General features: G+C 45.2%; 1 protein-coding gene and 1 long non-coding RNA gene across 4 annotated transcripts in view; one reads left to right on the top strand and one right to left on the bottom strand.

Annotated features, from left to right (window-relative positions):
- LOC309540149 overlaps nucleotides 1-26783 on the bottom strand; it is a 159465-nt gene that overhangs the window by 4562 nt on the left and 128120 nt on the right. The gene's annotated exons all lie outside the window — the stretch shown is intronic.
- CNOT6L (CCR4-NOT transcription complex subunit 6 like) overlaps nucleotides 5709-26783 on the top strand; it is a 43708-nt gene continuing 22633 nt past the window's right edge. The window contains exon 1 of one of the 3 annotated variants that reach the window (XM_082236485.1): nucleotides 5709-6145. The gene's annotated coding sequence lies outside the window, so the exon portion shown is untranslated. Of the gene's footprint in view, nucleotides 6146-6243; nucleotides 6326-9548; nucleotides 9569-26783 lie in introns of those variants that run through there. The other 2 variants (XM_082236486.1, XM_082236484.1) reach the window with 2 other exon arrangements.

Genomic DNA, 26783 nt, shown 5'->3' with positions numbered 1-26783 from the left:
TCCAGATAAGATCTAAGAGGACTTGTGGAGAAGCTAGTAAAATGCTGGTTAGACGATGTTACTGTTCAGTGGATTTGCAGCTCGTTGACCTCCAAAAGTGCTCACTGAAATCCCCACATTTTATTTAAATTATACAAATGTTTTTCACCCTTCATTAGAGTTAACCAGCATTTCTTTCTCCTACACTCGCAGCATTTTCAACAATCAAGGACACTTTCGCCTCAGTCAGAAAAGAATATGTTTTAAATAGGTTTTCGTTGTTTTATCACTTGCTGTTTTGCTGGCCCAGGGCTTCTTTGGGAGGAAAGTTGGGATGTAGATTTAATATGTAAAGGGTTAGTTTCTCACACACACACCCTACACACGCCAAGAAAATTGTCAATGGGTATGCATCAACAAAAGCATAGTGTCCAGATCCAGGGAAGTAATAGTGCCACTCTGTTCTGTTTTGGTCAGACCACACATGGAGTACTGTGTCCAGTTCTAGGCGCCACAATTTAAGAAGGATATTGACAACCTAGAACGTACGCAGAGGAGCACAACCAAGATGATCAAGGGTCTGGGAACCAAGCCTTATGAGGAATGGTTGAGGGAGCTGGGCATGTTTAGCCTGGAAAAGAGGAGACTGAGAGGAGATAGGATAGCTATCTTCAAATATCTCAAGAGCTACCATATGGAAGATGGAGCAAGCTTGCTTTCTCCTGCTCTGGAGGCTAGGACTCAAACCAATGGCTTTAAGTTATGAGAAAGGAGATTCCGACCAAAGATCAGGAAGAACCTGTGAAAGATTCTTAAACCGCATAATAAAATAACAAATAGGGTTTTTGGAAATAAATAGGGGTTCTTATTTGCTCATCCTAGAAGCCTCTGAATCGTGACAGAGGAGGTGTGCCTGGTTATATGCAGAAATAATAAATCTTGGGAGATGGAAACAGAAACCTGATGGAATGGAAATAGTCAGTGATAATAATCTGAGGATGTAGACTCTGTAAAGGAGAGAGATGATGTAACTCTGTATGTGAGAGGGCATACAATATATATATATATGCAGGTTTTGGTGTCTTCGGGTGTCTTCCCGTGTAAGAGTCGGGGTGTCTGTGTCTTTTGTTCCTTAATTACTTGAGGGATATCTTGGGTGATTTCATGAGTGATATGCAGCACAGCCATCTTCTCAGAAAAACTCTTCACAAGCTCAAGAGGTCAAGACACGAAAGCTTTAGCAACTAATCTACACTTAATGACCCACCCAGTGATATTCAGAATATCACTCATGAAATCACCCAAGATATCCCTCAAGTAATTAAGGAACAAAAGAAGAAAAGGCACACTAATCTAGGAACTTCCTCTCTGCCCAGAACGTTGGAGGCTATACACCACACCCCTCAACAGTATTTATAGGAACTCAAACACCAGACTCTGCTCTGTTCCAGTAACAAGAAGCCGAAAGCACCAGCCTGAAGATGACGAGTGAGACCTCGTCGAAACGTCGCACAGACACCCCGACTCTTACACGGGAAGACACCCGAAGACACCAAAACCTGCATTCCTGTACCCGTGAAAATCTATGAAAGCAAATATATATATATATATATATATATATATATATATATATATATATATATATATATATATATATATATTTGCTTTCGTAGATTTTCACGGGTACAGGAATGCAGGTTTTGGTGTCTTCGGGTGTCTTCCCGTGTAAGAGTCGGGGTGTCTGTGCGACGTTTCGACGAGGTCTCACTCGTCATCTTCAGGCTGGTGCTTTCGGCTTCTTGTTACTGGAACTCCAGTAACAAGAAGCCGAAAGCACCAGCCTGAAGATGACGAGTGAGACCTCGTCGAAACGTCGCACAGACACCCCGACTCTTACACGGGAAGACACCCGAAGACACCAAAACCTGCATATATATATATATATACACACACACACACACACACACACAGTGGTGCCCCGCAAGACGAATGCCTTGCAAGACGGAAAACTCGCTAGACGAAAGAGTTTTCCGTTTTGGAGGTGCTTCGCAAAACAAATTTCCTATGGGCTTGCTTCGCAAGACGACAATGTCTTGCGAGTTCCTGCTGGTTCCCCCCCCTTTTTTTCTAAGCCGCTTATCAGCTGATCCGATCAGCAGATAAGCTGCTAAAAGCCGCTAATAGCGCTAATCCGTCAATGGGCTTGCTTCACAAGACGAAGAAACCGCTAGACGAAGAGAATCACAGAACGGATTCTTTTCGTCTTGCGAGGCACCACTGTATACACACACACACACACACACACACACACACACACGAGATGCAGCCTACACCACAGACCAGCGGCGTAGCGTGGGTTGTCAGCACCCGGGGCAAGGCAAGTAATTTGCGCCCCCTAACCTGCCGCCGCTGCCAGCTTCTTCTTGCTGCTGCCTGGTCTGGTCTGGTGTGGTTCTCTCCCGCGCTCAGCGCTGCGCTGGGCGGCCGCTGCACTGTCCCTCCCCCAGATAGTCCCTCGCTCTCTCTCCGCACCGCACGCCTGGCACCCACCCCCTCCACAGTGGGCGGCGACCCAGCGGCTCGGATCGGATTCGCACAGCCAGCACTGCAGTGAGAGAGAGTGAGCGAGCCAGGTAGGGGCAGAGAGCTGCGAGTGCGAGCGCGCCCCCCCAGATGTTGCACCCGGTGCGGCCGGCCCCCCCTGCACCCCCCATGCTACGCCACTGCCACAGACTCATCAGAATGGTTTAGTAATTCTGCGCCCCATTAGTATTTTAATACTTGAAACATTATTCTGAATTCTGAAGATGTTTACTTATGACAGCAATGTAATGAAAGCCAAAATGCTGAAGATCTAGGGGCTATAGATTGGTACATGTTGTTCACTGTGGCCAAAACAAAACATAACTTAACTGTGCTTTAGTATTATGACAGGAATGTTTGCAAAAATAAAAAGCCTTCATTCGCATGCACGCATGCATAATTTCCCGTTAAGTCTGTAACAGAAGGGTCATGGCAACAGAATGTTTTTCCAGAGAAAAACATTACTGGGAAGTGGAGGCCCATAGGAACAAAAAGTAGGATTAGAGGCTGACCTTGAATCTTCTACCGTTAAAAAAATGAAAATTTGCACTTTCTCTTCAGAATGGCTACTGTGTCATTGGACTCGATGGTAGGAACAGTTATGGGGTTCGGACAGAGCAAGTGAATGGGAAACCTACAAAAGGAGGGATATTCCTAAACAGATCATCTTGGATTCCACTGTTAATTATCTGTCTGCATGAGGACACCGAGGGAAAAAGCCTTGAAGCCTTTCTTTATATGATATTCACAGAAAAAGTAAATCACACACTTTTATAATCCATTGTCCCGAAAAACTTTATTTCGCCTTCTCCACAAGATCTGTAACCAGAGAGAGTCTGAGCCCCCAATAATTCCACCATGGTTTGAAAATGAGATTAAGGAAGGTTGGAGAAATCAAGCATTTCAGAGATGGCCAGGGATTAGTGCAGATTAATTTCATCAAGTAATTGTGCTTTTAGTGGGTGCACAGTATGAGAGACAGAGGAGGGATGTAAAAAACACCCCCCTAGATTTCAAGAACCTTCTGGTCTGCATTTCAAAGGTTTGTATTATCACAACTACTGCTTTCAATAAAGGCTTACAGAGACCTTGGCATTCTCATTAGTGACGGGAAAGGAGCCTTGTCGCCTAAACAACAGGGAGAGAGCTTCACATGTTTTGGTAAACTAACCCCGGAAGTGCGTTAAAGGTCCTTGATACAGCAGAGTTCCCAGTTGCTCATTTCTCCAACTCCCAGATGGATGGTGATAATTCACAGTCCATGTTTTATGAACAGTAAAATTGACGGAAAGTTTTGATAGAAAGGTCCAGCCTCCTTTTTTTTTTTTAGGTGCTAGGCATTGAGGGGAAGGCTCCAGAGTGAAAGGGAGAGCTCTCTGACACACAGCTTTAGAGCGGACCTGTACCTGGAAACCACAGGCCAAAAGGTGAGTGTGGATGAGTCCACTGCTTTGAGATGTCCTTTGGTAGAATATGAGACTCTCAGTCTCAGGGTTTTGGGCAAAAAAATCCTGCATTGTATTGACTTCATGACCCTCATGGTTCCTTCCAACTCTGTGATTTCCTTCCCTGCTCTTACCTGCCTTGCTTTGCCTACGCTAAGGATTTCATGTCATTTCCATTAAGCTTTGTATATCCATAAATTGAGTAATGAATTTATGTTACACTCAGGAGCCAGGGTGGGTGGGTGTTATTTGCAAACTTGTGAGTGTAAGCTTTGCTCCTTGTTCTTCTGGGTTGCTACTAAGCAAAAGTGAATTTGACTGGAATCCAATGAACATTGGTGCATTGGTCAAGATTTGGACCAGTGTTGATTGGATCTCCAGTTTAACACCACTGAATTATGCTAATGTCAGAATGGTCCTTCCAAAGCACTAATGTGTTTGTGTGGTCCACTATGCTGTGAACACATCCATTTCTAATGCAAGTATAGAAAATAAAACACTGTAGTTCTTCTGTTGCAAAATGGTGAACAATTGAATGTGTATGCAGAACTGTAACATACCATAGGTATTAGTCAAACCAGTGATTTAAGGGTTGCCAGGCCGTGAGAATTGGGGGTGGCCGGGGATGTTTTAAAAAAGATATCTTACCTTTGACTGAATTGTTCGCAACCAGTCTCTGAACATAATTTGGGCTTCCAGTTCACAAAGGCAATACCTTTAAGGAAACCTGATACTTATGCCTTAAGGCCAGATCACATAACATATACATTGCTTACCTCGCCTGCTGACCTGCAGCTAAATGTGTGAGCTGCCTCCTTTGTAAAAACTATATGTGTGGCAGAGATATTTTTATGAGCTAAAGGAGCAGATGCTCAGGGCGGCAGATTGAATAGGGTAGCAACAACTGTTCCTTGTGCGGATTAGAAACTTGTGCAGTGTGAGAGAAACTGGGGGGGAAACCTTGCTTCCCCCATAGCTGCGGCCTTGGATTCAAACAGAAATCAAACATCACTCTTGACTTTCTCAGTTCCCAGCTTGCTGCTTTGCTTCTGGCTCACATCACTCCAAACTCAGAGCCCTTTCCTTTGATTCCTTAGCAGCCCATCACCTCAGCAGAAAGCTAGCTTGGCTATTCCAAAAAATTAGAAGCCAACACCCTGCCCCCCCCCCAAAAAAAACCCCACATAGCAGTATTTTTGTGTCCTTATATTGTAATCCACTCTGTGCTCCTCGGAGTGGGCAGTTTAGAAATCCAACAAATGAAATGCAGTAAATGGAACTTCTGGCAAGGATAAATTCAAATTGAATTAGAAGTAGAAGGGAGCCAAGGCATTCAGCCTAAGCCCCACCACCATCACCACCACCAAAGGTGGTTCTTATATTCTTATATTCTTATATTGTAAACCACCTTGTGCTCCTTCGAGGGAGGACAGTACTGTACAGAAATCCAACAAGTGAAAACAAATGAAACTCCTGGAAAAGGCGGGGAGGGAAATAGAGAGCTGCGTTCCGGCATCGTCTTCCGCACTGGGCAGTCACACGCCCGCAAACAAACCCCGCGCGTGTGGAAGCGCCCTTGCGCGGGGGTAACGCGCGTGTCGCGGGCGAAAAGCCTCGAATCTGGGTCGCGGGCGGGCGCGCGCGCGCGAGGGGGGCTCGTCGGGACGCCTTAGCCGAAGAAGAAAGAGGCGGGAAGAAGCGGCGGCGGCGGCGGCGGCTGAGTCCGTCCCTCCTCGCCGTGTCATCCAGGCCCCTCCTCCGTTATTAATCCCTCTTATTGAAGGGGGGAGGGTGGAAAGAAGAGGCGGCCCGGGACTGCCCGCTTCCCCACACGCAGCCCATACCGTCCTGTCAGCGGCGGCGCCGCCGCCTGCCCGCGCTTTCCCTCTTTCCCCCCCACAGACACGCGCGCACGTCTGTATTCCTCTAGGAGAGACACCCGGGCGCGCCCCTCTCTCTCTCTCTCTCTCTCTCTCCCCGTCCTCGTCCGCCTCAGCGCCAGGCCCGCGACTCCTCCGCGCTCGGCCCGGCCCGGCCCGGCCCGGCCGCCGCCTCCTGCATGTCTTTGCTGCCCTCAGCCCCGCCGCCTGAGCAGCCGCCTCAGCCCCCTCGACAGACGCCCAGGCTGCTGGATGCAGGTGAGCCGCCCGAGGGGGGAGACAAGGCCGCGCGCGTCCCGCCCACCGACAGAAGACCCGCCGCCCGGCTCGGGTGGGGGGAACTGAGGCGGCGGCGACCGAGAGCGAGGCCTTGTTTGTTTCCGAGGCGGCCTGTGGTGGAAATGGCCGCTTCTTCCCCGCGGCCTCGGCCCGGTGGAGGTGAGGAGCCGCGCGAGAGGCCCCGGCGCCCCCTCAGGCGGCCACCCCCCGGGGACGGAGAGCCTGCCCTTCCTGACACGCGGGGATTGGGGCGGTGGTGGTTGTGTCTGGCCGTGTGGCGGAGACGGTCGGGACGCGTACGTGTGGAAGCGGGGAGACGGAGGAGCGTGTGAACCCGCGCGCGGGTCGGACCCTGGCCGGAGTCGGTGGCGCAGGAATCCACGGGACTTCGCTCCCAAGTGGGTTGTGGTCACGGCATGGTGGCGAAAGGCTGCCGGGTTGTGTCCGTGGCGGTTGCACGGAAAGTGACGGGAGCGTCGTGCTTGGAGGAGGAGGGGTGGCCAGCGTGGCCGACCCAGGCAGTTGTGCTTTTAAGTGCGTGTTTGGGTGTGTGTGTGTGTACACATATGCTTCCCTGGATAGCTCAGTTTGGTTAGAAAGCGATGTTGTGAACACCAAGGTCGCAGGTTCCTACTAGAGGGCTGCAATAATAATAATAATAATAATAATAATAATAATAATTTATTTATTTATACCCAGCCCATCTGGCTGAGTTTTCCCCGCCACTCTGGGCAGCTCCGAATCTAGTGTTAAAACAATATATTTCTGCATTGCAGGGGGTTGGACTAGATGATCCTCAGGGTCCCTTCCACAACTCCTACGATTCCATGTGTTGTAACCGCTTGCTGCATTTTAACGTGGCAGTTTTGGTTCCTAATCTCTTCTCGCTCACAGGCACTCCTGAAACGATTAACTGCGCCTGAAATTGCAGGGCACTGAGCACACACACACAAACCAAAGCCCGACTTGGAAGCTGCCTGCTTCCAATACTATAAACTTATGAATGTAAGGGTTTAGCTCATGTTTGTCCTTGGGTGACTTCACTGTTGTAAGCCTTCTCTGGCTGGAGAGGAGGGATAGAAAGGCTTCGAAATAAATATGTGGCTCAGTCTGTAGAGCATGAGGCGCTTAAACTCAGGTTGTGGGTTATTGCCCCACGTCGGGCAAAAGATTCCTCATTGCAGGGGGCTGGACTAAATAACTCTCTTGGTCCCTTCCAGCTCTTCAGTTCTAAATATGTTGGTGATATTCTGAGGATAACTATTAGATTGTGAGTGGGGATTGCGATGTGATTTTATATTGGAGTGGGCCTGCTAGGACAATTTTCCATGTAACATGGCCATAAATTATGCTCAACAGAATTATAGGCTGAATGCAGCTTTCTGACATGTGTATTTTCAATTCTTGTCTGTCACATAATTTCCATCTTTGGGTGGCCACTTAAAAATCCCTTAATATGTGAAGGGGCCCAAATAAATATGTTGTATGTGTTCTAGATTGAAACACAACCTGATCCAGTGTAGGGTTAATTGTTAGGGTGTTGGAGCTGGACCAAGCAAGGAGAGCTGGATTTGAGTCACTTCATAACCATAAAGCTTCCTGCCAATTGCACTTCACTTAGTGTTGTTGTAAAATGGGATCATAACATCTCCCTCTGCCTGCATACCAATCTGAGATCCTTGGAGGAATGGTGGAAATGTGAGACATAGGTAGCTGGTGTCCATTATGTTTTCTATTAGCATGTAATATTGTGTTGTAAGATGCTCTGGAATAAGGAAATCAGGGCGATTTGACAACTGTGCTCTTTAAGAAGTGCATGTGTTCAGAGGAAATCTGGGCAGTTTATATGGACCGTTCCCTAACAGCAAGAACACTGTGAATTTACACATCAAGTCTGGGCTCAATCCTACATCCATTTACCTGGTGTAATCCCACTGAACACCAGTGGGACATACTTCTGATTAGACTTGGATAGGATTGCACTGTAAAATGGTGTGAGTAAGGAGGGGCTGTATGCACGTGGATATATCTTGGGGCACGTCCTGATGTATGTACTTGGTGTGTTGAAACTTCTGTGTTTTGTTCCCCGCCTTTGCAAGGTTAGTGTTTCTGCTGTCTTGAAAATAATGTTTTAAAAACTCCCCACGTTAATTAAATTGAATAAGCATACACACAGAGCTTAAAAAATGTAGACATGTAGAAGGCATGGCCCCTGAATGAACATTTGGTTTGCTGATGCATATGTCTGTCTAAAGCAGTGCAAAGGAGAGGGGAAGCCAGGCTCATTCTACAGGACAGAAAACCCTGGCTACTCCTTTTCAGTCTGCATACACTCTTAATGTGAGAACTTTCAAAACGTAGTAGTCACTCTAAATGTTAATATTTGATTTGCAGCTTCCTTACTGCTTCAGAACTGTTGCTCTTTTCCACCTTTCTTTGGATCATGTACAAGTAGCAATGCTGTCCAATCAAGGTGTCATATTTCACGATATTTTCAAGATCAGAGTGAGGTGGAAAACTGCACTAAATCCCCCTCTTCCCCAATATACTATTTGGACTAGTAGGGCTCAGGCAAAGGACCTGAAGTTGCAGTCCCCATGTGGACTAGGCATGCTGAATCTGGGTATGTAACACATGAGAAAGCCACCACTGATAGGCCTTATCTAGGATATTTGGCAATGTAGTTGTGTTTTAATTCTAGGTAAATCCTTCAGTTTTTATAAATGGATCTTGGTAGTCTCAGGAGTTTTTATTTTAGTGTCTGTACTTTAAGACAGGTTTATTTTCACATTTTATTAATTTATGTCCTGTTAGACTAACCTATTGTCATGCACAGTTTTGTACCGATAGCTTATTATGTAAAATTACCTAGCATATTTGACAGGTACAGACAAATACGTAGCATGTGAAAAGCATGACAAAACCAATATATGCTTTTAAAGTGTTAAGTAGTGTATTCTGATTGTCCATAAAATACTGTAAACAGCTTTAAGGCACACAGTGATTTCAGAAGAAGTTGGAAATGAAATTTAGAATGAAGCTCGAATGGGAAGAGATCTGTCTTTTGTTTATGGTGTTTTACAAGGTGTAATGAACACTAAAGTTACGAAAGTTAATAAGTTTCCAATGTTGAGTGGAAAGATTTGTTTCAGCATGGCAAAATTGTGAGTTTGAGCGCCTTCCTTTAATTACATAGCTATCTTTATGCTTCTGAATAAACCCTTGGATTTCAGTAAATAGTATGGTTGCTAAACATACCTTTGTAAAAAGTTTGTCAGAATGGGATCAGGTTTAGTATATGGTAGACAAACTTTCATGTAAGTGGACTGAATTCCCTTTGTTTATCTGATTTTCTCTAGAGCTAATTATTGGAAGAAACATTGGATTGGCCTTGTCTTTAAAGTGAGGAAAAACACCAAGAGAAAAACACTCAAAACTAGCCGTGAGCTTAGAATTTAATATTGTTGCTCTGACTCTTGTTCCACTACAAACTTGGTGGGTTTGCTGTTTTCCATAACCATGGTGAAATAATCTGTGCAAACAAGAATTAATGCAACGGACACTGCTAAATGTACAGAATGACCTGGAAAAATAACTTTAACTGAAGAACCTGTATCCTATACAAACATAATACCAAGCCTAGTCACTTCAGTCAGCATTGTGCCTAGTTACTGACTAATAGGAAGTGAAGCTGATTAAAGAATGGATACTGCTTGATCTGATTTCACCATTTGCTCCACTTCTACCCTGCCCACCAGATGTAAATAAGTTACAGCATGTCAACCTTTTTACTGTAATAAGACTTGACATGTGGAACTATTTAAAAAAAAAATAAGGCAGGCAGCTTGGCCTAAAATTCCTGTGTTAGCATTTAAACTTTTGGCAATCCTCTACATTGATTAGGCACATTAACTTCAGGCAAGCTAAAATCAACTCTGACAATGATAATGGTGTCCTTTGTGTATTCAGTGTTTGCTGATCTCAAGTGAGTGGGTCTCCGGCATAGTGAGCATATTCATATGCAACAGGTGCTTCTGAGGAACCTATCCTTTTTCACAGAACAGGCATTACTCACATTCAGGCTGTACACCAGCTGCAGACTGGCATCTAGCACATTCAGCTAACTTTGTTTGAAATGCACTATGGATATATAAAAACACACAAAATAGCTCCTTGTTTGAACGTGTTGGATTTCTTAAAAAACCTCTGGTGCTCGACCTTCCAACTCCTATTTTCAAGCAATTTCACCATCATCTTTTGTTCATCAATATTAGCTTGTCCTAGCTCTGGGGTGGCCAACGCTCTGACATCCAGATGTTGTTGAACTCCCAACTGCCATCAGCCTCAGCTGGCATAGCCAAAGGTCAGGGATTATGGGAATTGTAGTCCAACAGTATTTAGAGGGCGCTACATTGGCTACCCTTGCTCTAGCTAGGCAAGGATGCATGAACAGGGTGTTCAGCAGTTGCACCTTCTTAGTCTAGTTTTGTATAGCATTTTTGCTTCTCTTATAAGGAAGAAAATAGAGTTTGAATGTATTATGTAGACGTCACAGCATCAGGAAAAATAAGGGTTCACAGTATTTTTCTGATGAGTGACAAAGTTGTCTGGATTAATCCATCCACATCTTACTCATAGGCCAGAAACAGAAACTTCTGTGCCTTATGTATAGACTGATGTATAGATTCTCCCTTCACTGTTGCCACGATGGGAAAAAATAATATAATCTTCCTTATAGCTTATTGGCACAGAAACTTTCTTAGATATCGTGCTAACCGCCTTGTATTCTTATGGCTTTTATGGATCCCTGAGTGTCTGAATTCATAAACTTGGTACGAACTTTTAGGTTACACTTACCAGGATAGTCACAATCCTGTGGTTTCACTATTATTTCATGGTGATTAAAAAAATGACATCTTTTAATGAAATACTTGTTGGATATTGAAACAAAATGGGAGAACAGGATACAGTATTGGAAGTACAATGCTGGATTTTATTTACCTGCAGCTGGCTATGCAGTGATAATTGTGGGTATGGTCTACAGATAAAATTAAGCAAAGGCAAGGTTTATAATGGTCACATTTAATATATTGCAATGGCTTGAATTTAATCTCTCACTGCATGGCTTGATTTCCCAATACACCCTTTCCTCAGCGTTCTCCCCCGAGAGAGCTGTATTCCAAGAATTGTTTTGTTTGCCTTTTCTGTGTTGTACAAGGTTAAGACCTTTAAGCAAAGCTAGTACACGTTTAATAGTAACCTCATTTGGAAGCAAAGCTTCAGTTCCTTCTTAAGTCTGAACAAGTTCAGTGGCATGCAAAGTACTTCACCAGAGGACATGATTGATCGGGTGTAATTCAGATAAACATAAAGCCCCACAAGCTAAGCTTGGTTGTGAATAGGATTTGGCAGTTAGTGTCCTTCCTTGACAAATAATGTAATGCAAAATAAGAAGGCCAAACGTTCACCAGTCCAACAAATGGTATGAGCTATGCTTTACTAGTGGAATAACATGTGTGCGCCCCAATTGATACTCATGCAAAAGTGAGTTTAATGGCACAGTCTTACTATAAAAATGGAAATCTCATCACTGCCCATTTAACATAGCATAATTATGCAGCAATATTAAGCTACTGAAAAGGAAAACATCTGCTTTTGGCACTTTAGTAGAGGCAAAAGTTTGAGGGCTAATTAGAAATGATGCTTATAAGATGTGAGAGAGCTTTGAAGGCTGTCATGGGTGTTACATTTTGTTAACTTCTTCCAGTGTAAATGCATTAGTCAATTTTCTTAGGGATTGGGAGCTCATAAGCTGTGTTGTATAGCTATCCATAATAGAATACACAAGGTTTCCAGCTCTTTATTCCAACCACCAGTTTGCAAATGCTTCCCAAAAAGAACTGAACAGAGGGTTTACTTTGTAGAAAACGTAACATCTGTGCTGTTTAGAATTAATACTTCTGGGGAAAGTAGTTGTTGCATTTTTTAGGTTTTGTAATTTTCCAGGCAAAACTATTCCGTTTCAGGCCATTTGTAAGTACCAAGTTTTTAGTAAAGAAAGTGAGAACAATTGAATAAAAAATGCCAAAACTTACGAACACCCTCCATAGAGTTAGTGGGTCATTGCAGTGTACTACTGAGGAGTAAGAAATACCATCTCTAGTACATTCAAATGGGATTTCTGTTAGACTGGTTTTTGACCGCTGACACTTTGGACTGGTAGCCTGTGTCTCTTCATGCTTAATGCTTCAAAGCTAGGACTTGGGTATGGTAGTGGTGGTTGGTTGAACTAATTTCGGTGTTTTTAATAAAACTTGGAATGATCTGATGAACTTTTTAAAAAAGTGTGTAAGCATATAAAATATATTCTCAGCCTTTTAGCTAAGAAATCATTTTCTGTTAAAATAAAGTCAAACATATATTATTATGTATTAATCATCATAGCAGTTTATTGGTGTTAGTTTCCTTTATGTTTACCACTATAAATATTTCTCAGCATTTATAGATAATTGCTGTAATGTAAGATAGCTGATGAAGTTATTAATTCCTTAGACTAGAACCACTGTGTTTGTTTGTTTGTTTGTTTGTTTGTTTGTTTAATTTGTATGCTGCCCTTCATCGAGAGATCTCAGGGCAGTTCACAGCATAAAAATGTAAAATAAAAAGACTAAATACATGATAAAAACAAAGCAAACCTATAATTCTCCCGCCAAAAAACACACACCACACTTAAAAGAACATAGAATATTAATCAGCCTGGTTGAAGAAGAACATTTTTGCCTGGTGCCTAAAGGTGAAGGTGTCAGGTGAGCTTCCCTGGGGGGAGAGCATTCCACAAGCAGGGAGCCACTGCAGAAAAGGCCCATTCTTGTATGACCATTCTCAGGGCTGTCTTTAGCATATGCGGCGCCGTGGTGCAAAGATCTGCCCAATGCCCCCAAATTTAGGTGTTTTTTTAGGGGGGCTCCCCAAAGTTGTTAAGCTTTTTTTAGTAGGGGCCTCCCAATACAGGTGAAACTTGAAAAATTAGAATATCTTGGAAAAGTTCATTTGTTTCAGTAATTCAACTTAAAAGGTGAAACTAATATATGAGATAGACTCATGACATGCAAAGCGAGATATGTCAAGCCTTTCTTTGTTATAATTGTTATATTATGGCGTACAGCTGATGAAAACCCCAAATTAACAATCTCAGAAAATTAGAATATTGTGAAAAGGTGCAGTAGCTATTCAATCCATAACACCTGCAATGGATTCCTGAGCCTTTAAATGGTCTCTCAGTCTGGTTCAGTAGGAAGCACAATCATGGGGAAGGCTGCTGACCTGACAGTTGTGCAGAAAGCCGTCATTGAGACCCTCCATAAGGAGGGAAAGCCTCAAAAGGTAATTGCAGAAGAAGTTGGATATTCCCAAAGTGCTGTATTGAAGCACATTAATGGAAAGTTATGCAGAAGGGGAAAGTGTGGAAGAAAAAGGTGCACAAGCAGCAGGGATGACCGCAGCCTGGAGAGGATTGTCAGGAAAAGACCATTCAAATGTGTTGGGGACTTTCACAAGGAGTGGACTGAGGCTGGAGTTAGTGCATCAAGAGCCACCACACACAGACGGATCCTGGAGATGGGCTTCAAATGTTGTATTCCTCTTGTCAAGCCGCTCCTGAACAAGAAACAACATCAGAAGTGTCTTACCTGGGCAAAAGAAAAAAAGAACTGGTTTGTTGCTCAGTGGTCCCAAGTCCTCTTTTCTGATAAGAGCAACTTTTGCATCTCATTTGGAAACCAAGGACCCAGAGTCTGGAGAAAGAATGGGGAGGCACACAATGCCAGATGCTTGAAGTCCAGAGTGAAGTTTCCACAGTCTGTGTTGATTTGGGGAGCCATGTCATCAGCTGGTGTTGGTCCACTGTGCTTCATTAAGTCCAGGGTCAACGCAGCCGTCAACAAGGAGATTTTGGAGCACTTCATGCTTCCTTCCACAAACGAGCTTTATGGGGATGCTGACTTCATTTTCCAGCAGGACTTGGCACCTGCCCACACTGCCAAAAGTACCAAAACCTGGTTCAGTGCCCATGGGATTACTGTGCTTGATTGGCCAGCAAACTCGCCTGACCTGAACCCCATAGAGAATCTATAGGTCATTGCCAAGAGAAAGATGAGAGACATGAGACCGAGCAATGCAGAAGAGCTGAAGGCTGCTGTTGAAGCATCCTGGTCTTCCATAACACCTCAGCAGTTGCCACAGGCTGATAGCATCCATGCTACACCGCACTGAGGCAGTAATTGATGCAAAAGGGGCCCAAACCAAGTACTTAGTACATATGCATGCTTCTACTTCTCAGAGGTCCAATATTGCTCTATTTGCAATCCTTGTTTTGCTGATTTCATTTAATATTCTAATTTTCTGATATTGTTAATTTGGGGTTTTCATCAGCTGTACACCATAATCATAATTATAACAAATAAAGGCTTGACATATCTCGCTTTGCATGTCGTGAGTCTATCTCATATATTAGTTTCACCCTTTAAGTTGAATTACTGAAATAAATGAACTTTTCCATGATATTCTAATTTTTCAAGTTTCACCTGTATACATGTGCAGTGCTCCTCTCTCAATGTAGCTTAGATGTTCAGCAGCTTGTAGATAGAGACAGCAGTTCCATGTAAATAGTTTGTAAAGCAAGTTAAAACCTGTTAATAGGCAGGCTTGCTGGATCTGATCCAAGTTCTCTAGTGGATTTATGACTGTGCGGTATGAATTATTACACACTTGTGTGAGAATTTCTATCACATGATGATACTGCCTCAAGTGCCTTCGCAACTGCTTTACAGTTGAATAAAGTTTAGCTTGTTTCTCTGCCTATACATAGTTTTATTTAAAAAAGGGAAGCCAAACCTCTTGCTTTGCAGACTTTGACTAGAGCAAATTAGTGAATGAAGACTTGCTTGCATATACAATGCTTTATTTCTTGGAGCAAGTACTTGGGTTTCAAGGCTGCCTTCATTCTATAGAAATCTGAGTAAACAAAAAACAAATGGAAGAGCTGCTCAGTCTCTTCAGCTGTGTGGATTCAGTGTCTCACATTTGCTTTTAAGTTGGATGAGAAAATAGAACTGTAAATTGAAGCTGTAAAATAAAGGGATCTGATAAACAAACAAGCAAATTGTTTGGCAATTTAATGTGAGGGGTTGTAACCCTGCACATGTTTCATTGAAGCAAAAATGGTAGAAATATTTGAAGGTCTAATTTCATAACATATTAAAATGGTTGTCTGCATTTTCACTATCTTTGTTGTGTCCTGCTACAATTGAAGTGTGCAGCTTGTTTGTATCTCAATGTTGTGTCTATGTGTCCTGGAATTGAATTTACAGAAGTAGTTGTGTATTTGAAACTGAAGACATCAGGTGGTGCAACCTGTTGTTGACTAAGGTCTTGATTTATAGACCAGCTGGTTGCCATCTATGTGACCTCTTTCCTTACAGCTCTTGATCAGACCTCAACTAATAGTGGGTTTGCAGTCATTCCAAATAGATTTGGAGGCCTCTCTGAATTTCAGTTTGATAAACCAACCCCTGACAGCCCTTTCAGAGCCTAGAAATAGGGATGACCTCGGGGGAAAGTTGGTGTTCCCAGAGAAAAATGCATGTTTGAGTGTCTCTTTGTCCACCTTCCTCCCATCTCCAGCCAAAAGTCACTGGAGACATCTAAATGGCTACAATACAGGACTCTGCATGTTTGATTAATCAATGCCTGATTTATGTTATCAAGAATAGGCAAATTATGGTAAAGCATTATTGGTAATTCTTTTATTTGAAGTTGTTGCAGCTAACCAAGGGTCGGAGTTGGCCTGCTAAGTAATATTTTCTCTCCTCCCTATCGCCACTCCAAGATTCTACCTAAAATGACACAGTGCTGTAGTGGGCAGAGCCCAGTAGCCTCATATTTCCCCCCTCCCCAATCATCAGATTGACCATTCAGTAGGAGGCTGTATGCCTGTGTGGGTCCACACATGCAGTGTGAGATACCCACAACAATTTTTAGCTGTACCCACTGCTGGCATGCAGTTCCCAGAGATTTAGCCAAGGGCAAAAGTGGCCCTCTGGACAAAAAAGTTAGCCACCCCTGCTTTAGATGATGATGGAGGTGCAGAATTATCAGTTCCCACTATTGGAAATGTGACCTGACAAGTTCTTGTCTTTCTTTTTTTTCTTTTTTGGAGCGCTGGGATTTTACTTTTCTTGTTCTTTAGTGTGGCTAAATTCTGGAGATTCAATAATCGGCACAAGAGGCATTCCCCACCCAGTAGAATGTTCCACTTTGTGTGAGACTTCTTTTGCATCTTTTTGTTAGGGAAATGTAACAATTTTGCCCTTTTGAAGGGTAAATTAAGACTAAAAAATTAAGTGGTAGAATGGAGTGCTGGTAAGACAGATCTCAGCTGATACACCTTATCCTTGCCTCAGGTTTTGGCTAGCACACATTTTAAATAGACAAGCCGCACCAATTAAGGCTCTGATATCACAGGTTATTTTCCCCAAGTATTAAGCGCACCCCTGTACTCTGCCAGCTTGAGTCTATTTGAGGAAAACAGTATATCAAGAGTTGCTAAATATATTCCAGTATTGATTGTGGTTCTCCTCTGGGCAAGTATATAGCCATTTTCAAAGTTCATCTTTGAGTAAATTTTGTAAATTGCTCTTTTTTCTTTCTTTCTTTACACATAACTTGCATAGCATGTGAGACGCACCGGGTTAATAACTTATTTGCAAGATTTATGTTAATAGTTGTGCTGACTGCAGGCGGGGGGGGGGGGTGAAGGAAGAGAGCAATTGCTCGCAAACTTGAGCCCTGTACTGAAGTTTCTATTTATTTGTCGTATGCTGGCTTTTTTACTTGTGTTAGAAAAACTCTCAGAAACATAACCTTGGTATTTTTATAATAAAAACAACTAACCTTTTCGTAGTAAGGGTCATATTTACCCTTGGCCAAGCCTTTGTGGGTGCCGGTGTTGGGTATGGCCACCTTACCACCTCACAAGGTACATGCAGACACACACCCATTCCCCTTGGCTGATCCATGCAGATTAGTTGAGGTGGTGGAGGAGCTATTACCCCCTCCCAGCTTATCAAATGATCAATTGGATCATTGGGAAAGGGTTGATTTGCTTCTCTGTTCAGGTGCTGGGAGAAGCTTAAATGTCTGCTCCAGTGTCGCGTCTACTCTTTAATTTTATTTTTGCTGCCACCAGAATCAGTGGGGTCTTAGGGAGGCGGGGGGGGGAATATTGGGGATAGGGCCAGATGTGCAACTTAGGCTTAACGTTAAAATAACAGCCGATGTGAAACTTCACAGAATGTGATAGAATGAAAGTTGCTTTCAGTAAACCACAAGGCAATTTTTTTTTTAAAAAAATTACATATTCTAAAAGGGACTGGACAGATCTTCAGGTCAAAGTATTTATTTAACCTGTAAAACAAAGCTTTTTAAAATGAACAGTTAGAGCCCATAAATTAAACTAGGTACCCTAGATTCGATGACAGAAACAATATTCTTAATTGTGCCCATGTTCCAACTTTTCAGCTGCTCCATCTTAAGGTTTTTTTTTGTCGGTATTGAGTCAGGTCTGGTGGTTAAGGGGCTTGTGCACAATAATAATTAATGTCTACAGTAGTTTCTATCCCTTATTTACTGGAAAATAGCATGTAACCCTGACCAAATTCTCTACAGAGCCATGTGCTTTCCCAAGGATTATTTTTGTGTTATTTGTAATAAAGGTAAAGGTAAAGGTACCCCTGCCCGAACGGGCCAGTCTTGACAGACTCTGGGGTTTGTGCGCCCATCTCACATCTATTGGCCGGGGGGCCAGCGCTGTCCGCAGACACTTCCGGGTCACGTGGCCAGCGTGACAACGCTGCTCTGGCGAGCCAGAGCCGCACACGGAACGCCGTTTACCTTCCCGCTGGTAAGCGGTACCTATTTATCTACTTGCCCCCGGGGGTGCTTTCCAAATGCTAGGTGGGCAGGCGCTGGGACCGAGCAGCGGGAGCGCACCCCGCCGCGGGGATTCGAACCGCCGACCTTTCGATCGGCAAGCCCTAGGCGCTGAGGCTTTAGCCCACAGCGCCACCCGCGTCCCTATTTGTAATACTTGCTGTAAATTGTTCAAGGCACATTTTGTAGAAAACATACAGGAGAACCTGCATCAAAAGATTGCGTGTGTGGGAAGGGGGAATTGCAGTGTCCACCACAGTATATGTAGCCATATGGCTGGCATAAAATCACATTGTGTTTACCTGGCATGTTGTTCATACGTTTGACTAATGTTTTAACATGGACTAGCCATCGTAGCCGGGGGTGGGATGGTGGATTCTCTGTCATATTCACTTCCCTGCTGACTTCTGCCAACCAGGAGGAAAGGGAGCAAACTTTCTACCTATTTCATTGTGCCAACTCCAGGTTGGCACAGCACAGGGGTCTATTTTGTGTCCCTCACCAAAGCTGGCTTAGGAACCAGTAGTTTCATAATCGTTTTTTGCTTTTTAAAATCTATATTCCACCTTTTTATGACAAGGTCTTTGCAAAGTGGCCTTCAAAGGTTAGCTTTAAAAGAGCACAAGACAGGCAATGACGTTTCCGCTGGGGTTACGTTCCTGACTCACGTGCGCATCGGTAGAGCGCTCATAAGTCCATTATGCCCCTTTTCCAGCCACTTCCAGGTTGCAGCCATGCACTCATGCACGGCCACACACATCTTGGACAAGCGTAAAAACACAACAGCTATGAACCAATTCAGCCAACAAAAAATAATTCAAGGGTAGCCTTAAAAGCGTTCTTTTTAAAAGTTTTTAAGTTATTAAAACAATGTCTGGCTCCTAACCAGAAGGTTGGTGGTTTGTGCCCGCCCAGGGATGGCTGGGGGAGGGATTCCTGCATTTCAGGGATTAGACTAGATGACCCTCAGGGTCTATTCAAACACTACAGTTCTGATTCTATATGGAAATAGGTTATGTAATTCCAAAGAGAGAGCAGGGCCTCAGGCACCAGGAAACCATATAGATCCAGAAGTATTTGTGCGCAAACCATTTTAATAGCTGCCACTGCCACCTCACTAAAGCATCAAGAGCAGCATGTGGTGCAAACCTAACCAGTTACTGATCTGATCATGACAGCAGAGTAATTGAAGGCTCCTCCAACCACCATTGTCTTGGTCTAACCCAGTAGTGGCCAAACTTGGCCCTCCAGCTGTTTTGGGACTACAATTCCCATCATCACTGACCACTGGTCCTGTTAGCTAGGGATGGTGGGAGTTGTAGTCCCAAAACAGCTTTCCCTGAGATTTGTAGTTCTGTATCAGACGATCCAGGACAGAAGAGTTAAGCACTTGTGTCTCTTTTCTGATGCAAAGAAAAAGGGTTTTTTCCGCTTCATGTTGCAAGTTGAAAAGTGGGCTGCTTTGGTGGTACCATTCCACAGTGTCAATAACCTTTGAAATGGAGGGGCAGGCAGGATATGCTGTTGCCCATGCACTGGAGAAACGGCCAGCTGAAATTTCTCAGAATATGCCCAAATGGGGCAGCTTCACATAAAGATTTTTCCTACATGCTTTTTTTTTTACTTCTCTTTAGGAAAATTGTATGTATACTGTATAAAACTGCAACAGGTTACACGCAAATATGGATTAATCTATACAGTAGCTCTTCTATTCAGTGTGAGGAATGGAAAGAAAGAAGATGGGAACTGTTCCCAAAATGTGTGTCCATCACAGAGTGGATGGGGAAAGCTTAGCAAACTTGTGACAGGTGGAAGAATGATGTGTAGATTGCAGCAGAGTATAATCCCTATTAGCATCGCTTGCTGGGGCTAATGAGATTTGGAGTCCAGTAACATCTGAAGGGTCACAGGTTTTCCATCCCTCCATCCATAAAATATTGTGTATTTTATGCTTGAGTTGTGTGTGACTCATAGGTTCTCCTGACTTGCTAACTAAGCCCTAGTGGTTTCCTACTTGCTGGCTTTTGTATTCTGCATCTCTAAGCACACATACATAGTAGTGTGTTCATAGAAGTTAAAGCATTTTAATTACCTGCGGAATTTTTTAGGAGTCAGGTGTAAAAGCATAAATAATTAAATGTATAGTATATATTAAAGCCTGTCATCTGCACCAGTTTGCAAAACATGTGGTGTATGCTAGCAAGGACAATCTGTATCACCAGAACCTGTAGGCATCAACATAATCTACTTCATGTGATCTGTGTACTATATTAGGACTTGAACAAACAGAAACTTAATGCATTACTTTTTATGCCATGAGTATTAATATCTATACCAAGAAAAGCATGCATAATATAGAAGTTCTGCCTAGTGCCAGCTTCGTAAGCATATTGCAATGGAAAAAAACCATTCACCCAGCCATTCCCTTGTGAGATGCCTGCAACACACACATGAACCGTGCCAATTGTCATTCTGAAAGCTGTTGCTCCACCTCTTGCAAGATGAGTTTGGGGCAACCATAGCGCAAAGCCAATTACCAGAACCTGGCCAAAAACCCCGAACCTGTTAGTATTTCTTTCATGGGGAAATAGTCTTCTGAAAGCAGAATATCTTGAATGGAATTTGAACGAAAGTCCCAAACTTTCCCCTCATGGGCCACTTGAAAATCGCTAAGGGTCTTGGTGGACTACTTAAGGGTCATTCCACACCAATTTGGGACCAAAAAATCTTTAAAAATTAATTAGAGATTATCTCATATGTATGTACACACACAAAAATTTTGAACAAAATCTGAGACACGAGAGCACAATCGAGTATTAAAATCAGGTGATTTGGCGTGGAATGACCCTTAACTGTTTTTCTGTTTGATGTAGCAATTGCGATTCCATAGTGTTCAAGTTGTAATACAGCTGGCAACCACTTCGCATGTGACTGATGGATACATGACTGCTGACACATGCTTTTGACCCGAGAAGGTGGCAGGGTGAGGGTAGAATGGGCTTATGCATGACTGCTGGTGTGTGCTGGTGTACCGAGAACACAGCCCCCATGCAAACTGGGGGTTGCCTGTAGAATAAAATTCAATATAAGAAATAAAGGAAACAATAAAAAGGCAATGTGAATATGTAATGTGCTGGATATGCCATCTCCTGTCTTCAACCACATTCACAGAAACATCATGTCCCACCTGATTGAGGTTTGGGGGCCAGAGTCTAGAAACCCTAGGTATAAACTTTAGTTACTTGGAGACATTACTCAGCACCAAACCACATATTTCATACAGTATTGAGACAACAGGAGACAATGCCAGTTTTCTGATGTATCATGCGAAAATTCCTGAAACCTTTGTTTGTCATGTTCACATCCTGCCTTTCTAGGTGTGTGCATTAAAATTTTAATTTGTTAAGAAGACCCTTTTATACAATTTCTGCAGTTGGCACTGAGAAAAACACCTTGTAAATGTCTCTTAGACTTCAGACAAATGCCTATATTTTGGCGTATAACCTTTAATTTAGTAGCAAACTGTGCCTTTTTTATAAGGCAAAGAAGGAAACGAAAATTATTGCTGTGTCTCAATTAAGGTGGAAGTTTTTAGATGGCAAATTTCTGAGTTGCATTTACAACCATGACAGCATATCTCTACAAAGTCTCAAACACCCTGAGATCTTTTGTGAACAGTTGGGCAAAATATTTTTTATGTTTATTATCTAAGTGACTTAACAAGATGCTGACCTTTATTAAATAAACCTAGAGTTCAAATAACAATAGTCAACCAGCTAAACATAAAATCCAATATTCAGTCAGATGAAAGAGGAAAATAACATCCTAAATCTACCCTCTGGTGCAGTTTGGCAGTCTGCAATAGCCAGTGTTTTGACTCAGCTATATTTTGTTATAATTTATATGGCTCCTTAACACAGATTTTAGAGCCAACACCTGCCCTGAGGTCTTGCTTAGCCTTAGATCAAAGCAACTGGCCTTCATCCACTGCTATTTTCTCAGCTGCTAGACATTTCTGTAGCTGCCCCAGGAAAAGGGGCATGGGTGTCAGTACGGTGGTGTATAAATTATGCATTCATTTATTCTGAAAGTATCCCACAGTTGCCGAAATCAGTTTGTAAAGAGGAAACGGTTGTGTGAATTGGCCCTTGATCACTCTTCTTTATAAGTATTCGTATGGTAGGTTCAAAAAGTATGTTTGGGGATACCATCGTGTAAATCATTTGGCAGTGTGTACAGAGAAAAAAGTTGGCTTCCTCTTTAGAGGCAGGAAACTCCCCACTCCAGATAATCAAAGCTGCTGACCAGTGTCCAGATAGGAACAGCACAGCTGCTTATAGCGTTCCTCTGGCAAGCCATCAGTCATCTACCACAAATATCTTTGCACAGCAACCTAGCTGGCTCTCCAGGATAAATAAGCCTTGAAAGCAAAAATATCAGTCCACCTTTTTTGGTCAGTTTTCTGAAACTGTATTTAGAGAATCTGACAGTGTTTACATTGCTTAAAATAAACCTTTTAAACATTAAAAGCCTACAGTTAAGATTTAGAGGCTAAACTTTAATGGCTAGCTGAACTTCACCTGGGATCTTTCCTTTGTCCTACTTCATTGATGTTTTTGAGAACAGCCTGCAGCTGCTGATTGTGTGAGGAACTGGAGGCATATCTTCTGTTTGGAATGTTCACAGGACATTTGCCTCTTTTTTGTTTTGCATACTTATATCTGAACAGAGCTTGTGTTAGGACTAGAGGCTGCTGTGTGGCCTTTTTGCAATGAGTCCGGCAGCTTTTCTGCTTTGTAGCTTTTCTGTTTTCCTTTCCTCTGCACAGCTCTGAAAATTAACAGTTTCAGTGGGAATGCACTTAAAATCTGATTGTGACTCTGTGAATTCAGAGTATTACAAACATCCTTTGAGTTAATCCTAAGAAAAAGAAATGTCTAATCCAGGGGTCAGCAAACTTTTTCAGCAGGGGGCTGGTCCACTGTTGCTCAGACCTTGTGGGGGGGGGCAGACTATATTGGGGGGGGGTGAACAATTTTTGCCTGCCCACAAAGAGGCCTGAAGATGCTTTGCTTTACCTGTCCCAGTTGTCATCCCAATAGCCGTACAGTGGTACCTCGGGTTACAGACGCTTCAGGTTACAGACTCCGCTAACCCAGAAGTATTACCTCGGGTTAAGAACTTTGCTTCAGGCTGAGAACAGAAATTGTGCTCCGGCAGCGCGGCAGCAACAGGAGGCCCCATTAGCTAAAGTGGTGCTTCAGGTTAAGAACAGTTTCAGGTTTAGAACGGACCTCCGGAATGAATTAAGTATGTAACCAGAGGTACCACTGTAGTTGGGCTTCTCCAGCCAGTCAGGCGCCGTGGTGGGGTAGCAGGCTGTGTTGGCCAGTGAAGATAGAAGCAGCAGCCCTGGCGGAGGAGCCACAGATGGAGGTAGAGGAACCGGAGCATTGCTGGAGCTTTTACCCACCACCTGCTTCTTCCAGAGTCTCTCCAGCTCCATTGGGTGAAAGGAAGCCAGCGTGCCGTGGGGAGGCAGTGAGCGAGGCCGGGCCAGGGGCAACCAGGCAGAGTAAAAGCCCGTCTCGGGGTGGGGAAGGGCGGGACAGAGGCCAGGCAAGGTGAGGGCTGGGGGGCAGCGGTAGGGCTCTGCCTTGCCTCTACTCTCAAGTCTTCTATTTGGATGCGAGATCTGCAGCTACTAACTTCAGGGACCACAGGCCGGCCTGCCCCTGTCGCACCATCGTTCTCCCGCTCTGTATGAATGAGTAGTAGTATGGTGGAGATTGTCTGTTTGTTTTTAAAAACCTTGTCACTTTTTCTGAGAGTATTGTGCAGAGACTTACAGCTCAAAGCAGCCACGTTAATAAGTATAAAACATTGTTGTCAGAGCTGCTTGAAGATCCTAGCTCACAGAGGATCACGCTAGCCAGCGATCATTTAGTAAAAGTCTTTATTGAATTACAGTTTCCATTCTCACGCTGCTGCGCGCAACTCTACGTCTAGTAGCTAGATCGACGAAGCTCCGTCTGAGTCTCCGCCCCGTGCGCACCAACTTAATATCCTAGCCCTGCTCCACCTTTTCCGCCTGACTGTCCTCCTCTGGGTCCCTCTACCCCCCGGGGCTTCTTCCTTCCGGGATTCTTCTGACGCTGACCCGGACCCTCCTGCCTCCTTGCGTCGGGCTTTAGGACCTGGCTCCCTTTCCGGGCTGCTTACTGCGCCGCCTTCCTCTGCATTTGAACTTGGCGCGCGCGCCCAACCTTCCACTTTCCTCTTAACCGTTTCTTCGCTCCCCGATGGAGGTGTGGCCACTCCTGACTCATGCCCTCCCTCCTGTGGTGAGCTGCCAGCGCTTGCCCCCTGGCTCCCTTCCTCTTCCCTGCTCTCTGGCGGTGACGCTGGTCCCGATTTCCAACTGCTCTCCTCTGAGTCCCCTCTGGCTCTATCTTCCTGGGGTGCCCCCCTAGACTCCCCCCTTGCCCTGGCCACTGGTGCTCCTTTCTGTGAATCCTCTGATTCACTGGAAAGACTCGGAGATCTCGGGTCGTCGTCATCACTCATCTTTTCTTCTGCCTCCTCCCCTTCGCTCTCTGTTTCCTCCCTTGCCCTTGCCTCTGCTCCTAAACCCCTGACATCCATCCCCCCCTCGAAGCCCCCCATTCCCCCCTCCCCTCCTTCCGGTGCTGGAGCTGGGGTGTGCTGTTGCAAAGGGACGAACGTCGGATATCGTTCGCTTCCCGTGGCGGGCCTCCATCTGAAGTCTCGCGGGTCTTCCTCCCTGCTCTCGTCGACGACGGTCACCTCCGCTTCCATCTCTGTGCCGCCGTGCTCGAAACCAGGGTCGTCCCCGAAAACGTCCATGTCCGTCTCTCCCTCACTTCCTCCTGGCGGCGTTGCTCGTCCTGGGCCTTCCAGCCACCTTCTGCGGAACTGCTCCTCTGGTCTATCGTCCCACCAATACGAGGGTTCTGATGCAGATCCCAAGGGTGACCCCTCCGGGGAACGGACGTCTTGTGTCGGGTCCTCGTCCGAGTCGAACCCCCGGAAAGTGCTGGCCGAAAGCGTGGGCGTGAAAAGCCAGTCGTCGAAAAAGTCTGCTGGCATAGGTCTATGTGGGAAGAGGGCATGAAACTCGTCTTTGAGTAGAGGTTCGTCCAAGGCGTAGCCCGGCACCCAGCTGTTCGCACTGGCCGGGGTGCCCTCCTTGGCGAGAAAGTATTCTACCCCCTCTTCCCCCCATCTGGAGTCCAAAATCTCCGTGACTCGGCGCCGTTCCGGGTTCCTGTGCGGTGCCTTGTAGGGAGTGAGCACCGATCTGTGGAACACCGGATGCATTCTGGAACCCTCCGGAAGTGCCAGTCTGAAAGCTACCGGGTTGACCTGCTCTTCGACTTGGTAGGGTCCCAGTTGTTTATGCCCTAGTTTCTTCTTGGCCAACGACCTGGCCGGCACTGCGTGGGCTGCTAACCAGACCCAGTCTCCCACGTGGAGCTCTTCGCCAACCCTTCTGTGCCTGTCCGCTTGTACCTTGTATGCGTGTTTGGCCAGCTCCAGGTGGCGCCTCAGCTGATCGTGGACTTCCTGCAGCTCCGACGCGAACGCATCTGCTGTCTGCGGCTCCCCCTCCCCCATTCTTTCCAGTCCCGGGAAGGTTCTGGGGTGCCTCCCGTTGTTGGCGAAGAACGGCGTGACCCCCGTGGACACGTGCTTCGTGTTGTTGTAGGCGAACTCGGCAAGCGGCAGGTAATCCACCCACGTCGCAGGCTGTTGATTCGCATAGCATCTCAGGTACTGCTGCATGATGGCATTGACCCGCTCCGCTTGCCCGTTGGTCTGCGGGTGTCTCGCCGACGCCAGGTTGATCTTGACGTTTAGGAAGCCCATCAGCTTCTGCCAGAAATTCGAGATGAACTGCCGCCCGCGGTCGGACAGAATAGACCGTGGCAGACCGTGAACCTTGAACACGTGGTCTATGAACAGTTTGGCGGTTTGCTCCGCCGTGGCCACCTTCGCACACGGAATGAAATGTGCCATCTTGGAAAACAGGTCCACCACCACCAGCACTGCCGTCTTGCCCCTCGAGCTGGGCAGATCTGTGACAAAGTCCAGAGCCACCCTTTCCCAAGGTTCGACCGGAGTTTGCAGCGGTTCCAACAGTCCTGCCGGCGGTCTGTGCACTGGTTTGGCCCTCTGGCAGGTGTCACACCTCGCCACGTAGTCTGCGACCTCCCCTCTCATTCCAGGCCACCAGAAATCCCTGGCTACTAATTCCACCGTCTTCTCCTTGCCAAAGTGCCCGGCCGTGGGCGCGTCGTGCAGCTGCTGCAGCACCTTGGCGCGAAGGTCGTCTCCCGGCACGTAGATGGCCCCTTTACGGATGAGCAATCCATCTCGTAGCTGGAAACCGTCGGCCGCAGCCTTGCCCCTTTGCACCTCTGCCATCTTTGCTTGCGCGAAGGAGTCATCCTGCAACGCTCGTCGCACCGCCTCCAGGTCCACGGTGGCCGCGGCGCACGCCCATACTGTTGGTGCGAAGATGTGCATGGCGGCCGCTGGCGTTGCGTCCTCCAGATACTGTGGCTTACGGGAGAGGGCGTCCGCCATGATGTTAGTGTCCCCCGGG

This window comes from Podarcis vaucheri, assembly GCF_965113315.1.
Source record: "Podarcis vaucheri genome assembly, chromosome: 9".
NCBI lineage: Eukaryota > Metazoa > Chordata > Lepidosauria > Squamata > Lacertidae > Podarcis > Podarcis vaucheri.
The sequence above is the reverse complement of the archived record's forward strand: the minus strand, read 5'-3'. Positions and strand labels throughout refer to the sequence as shown.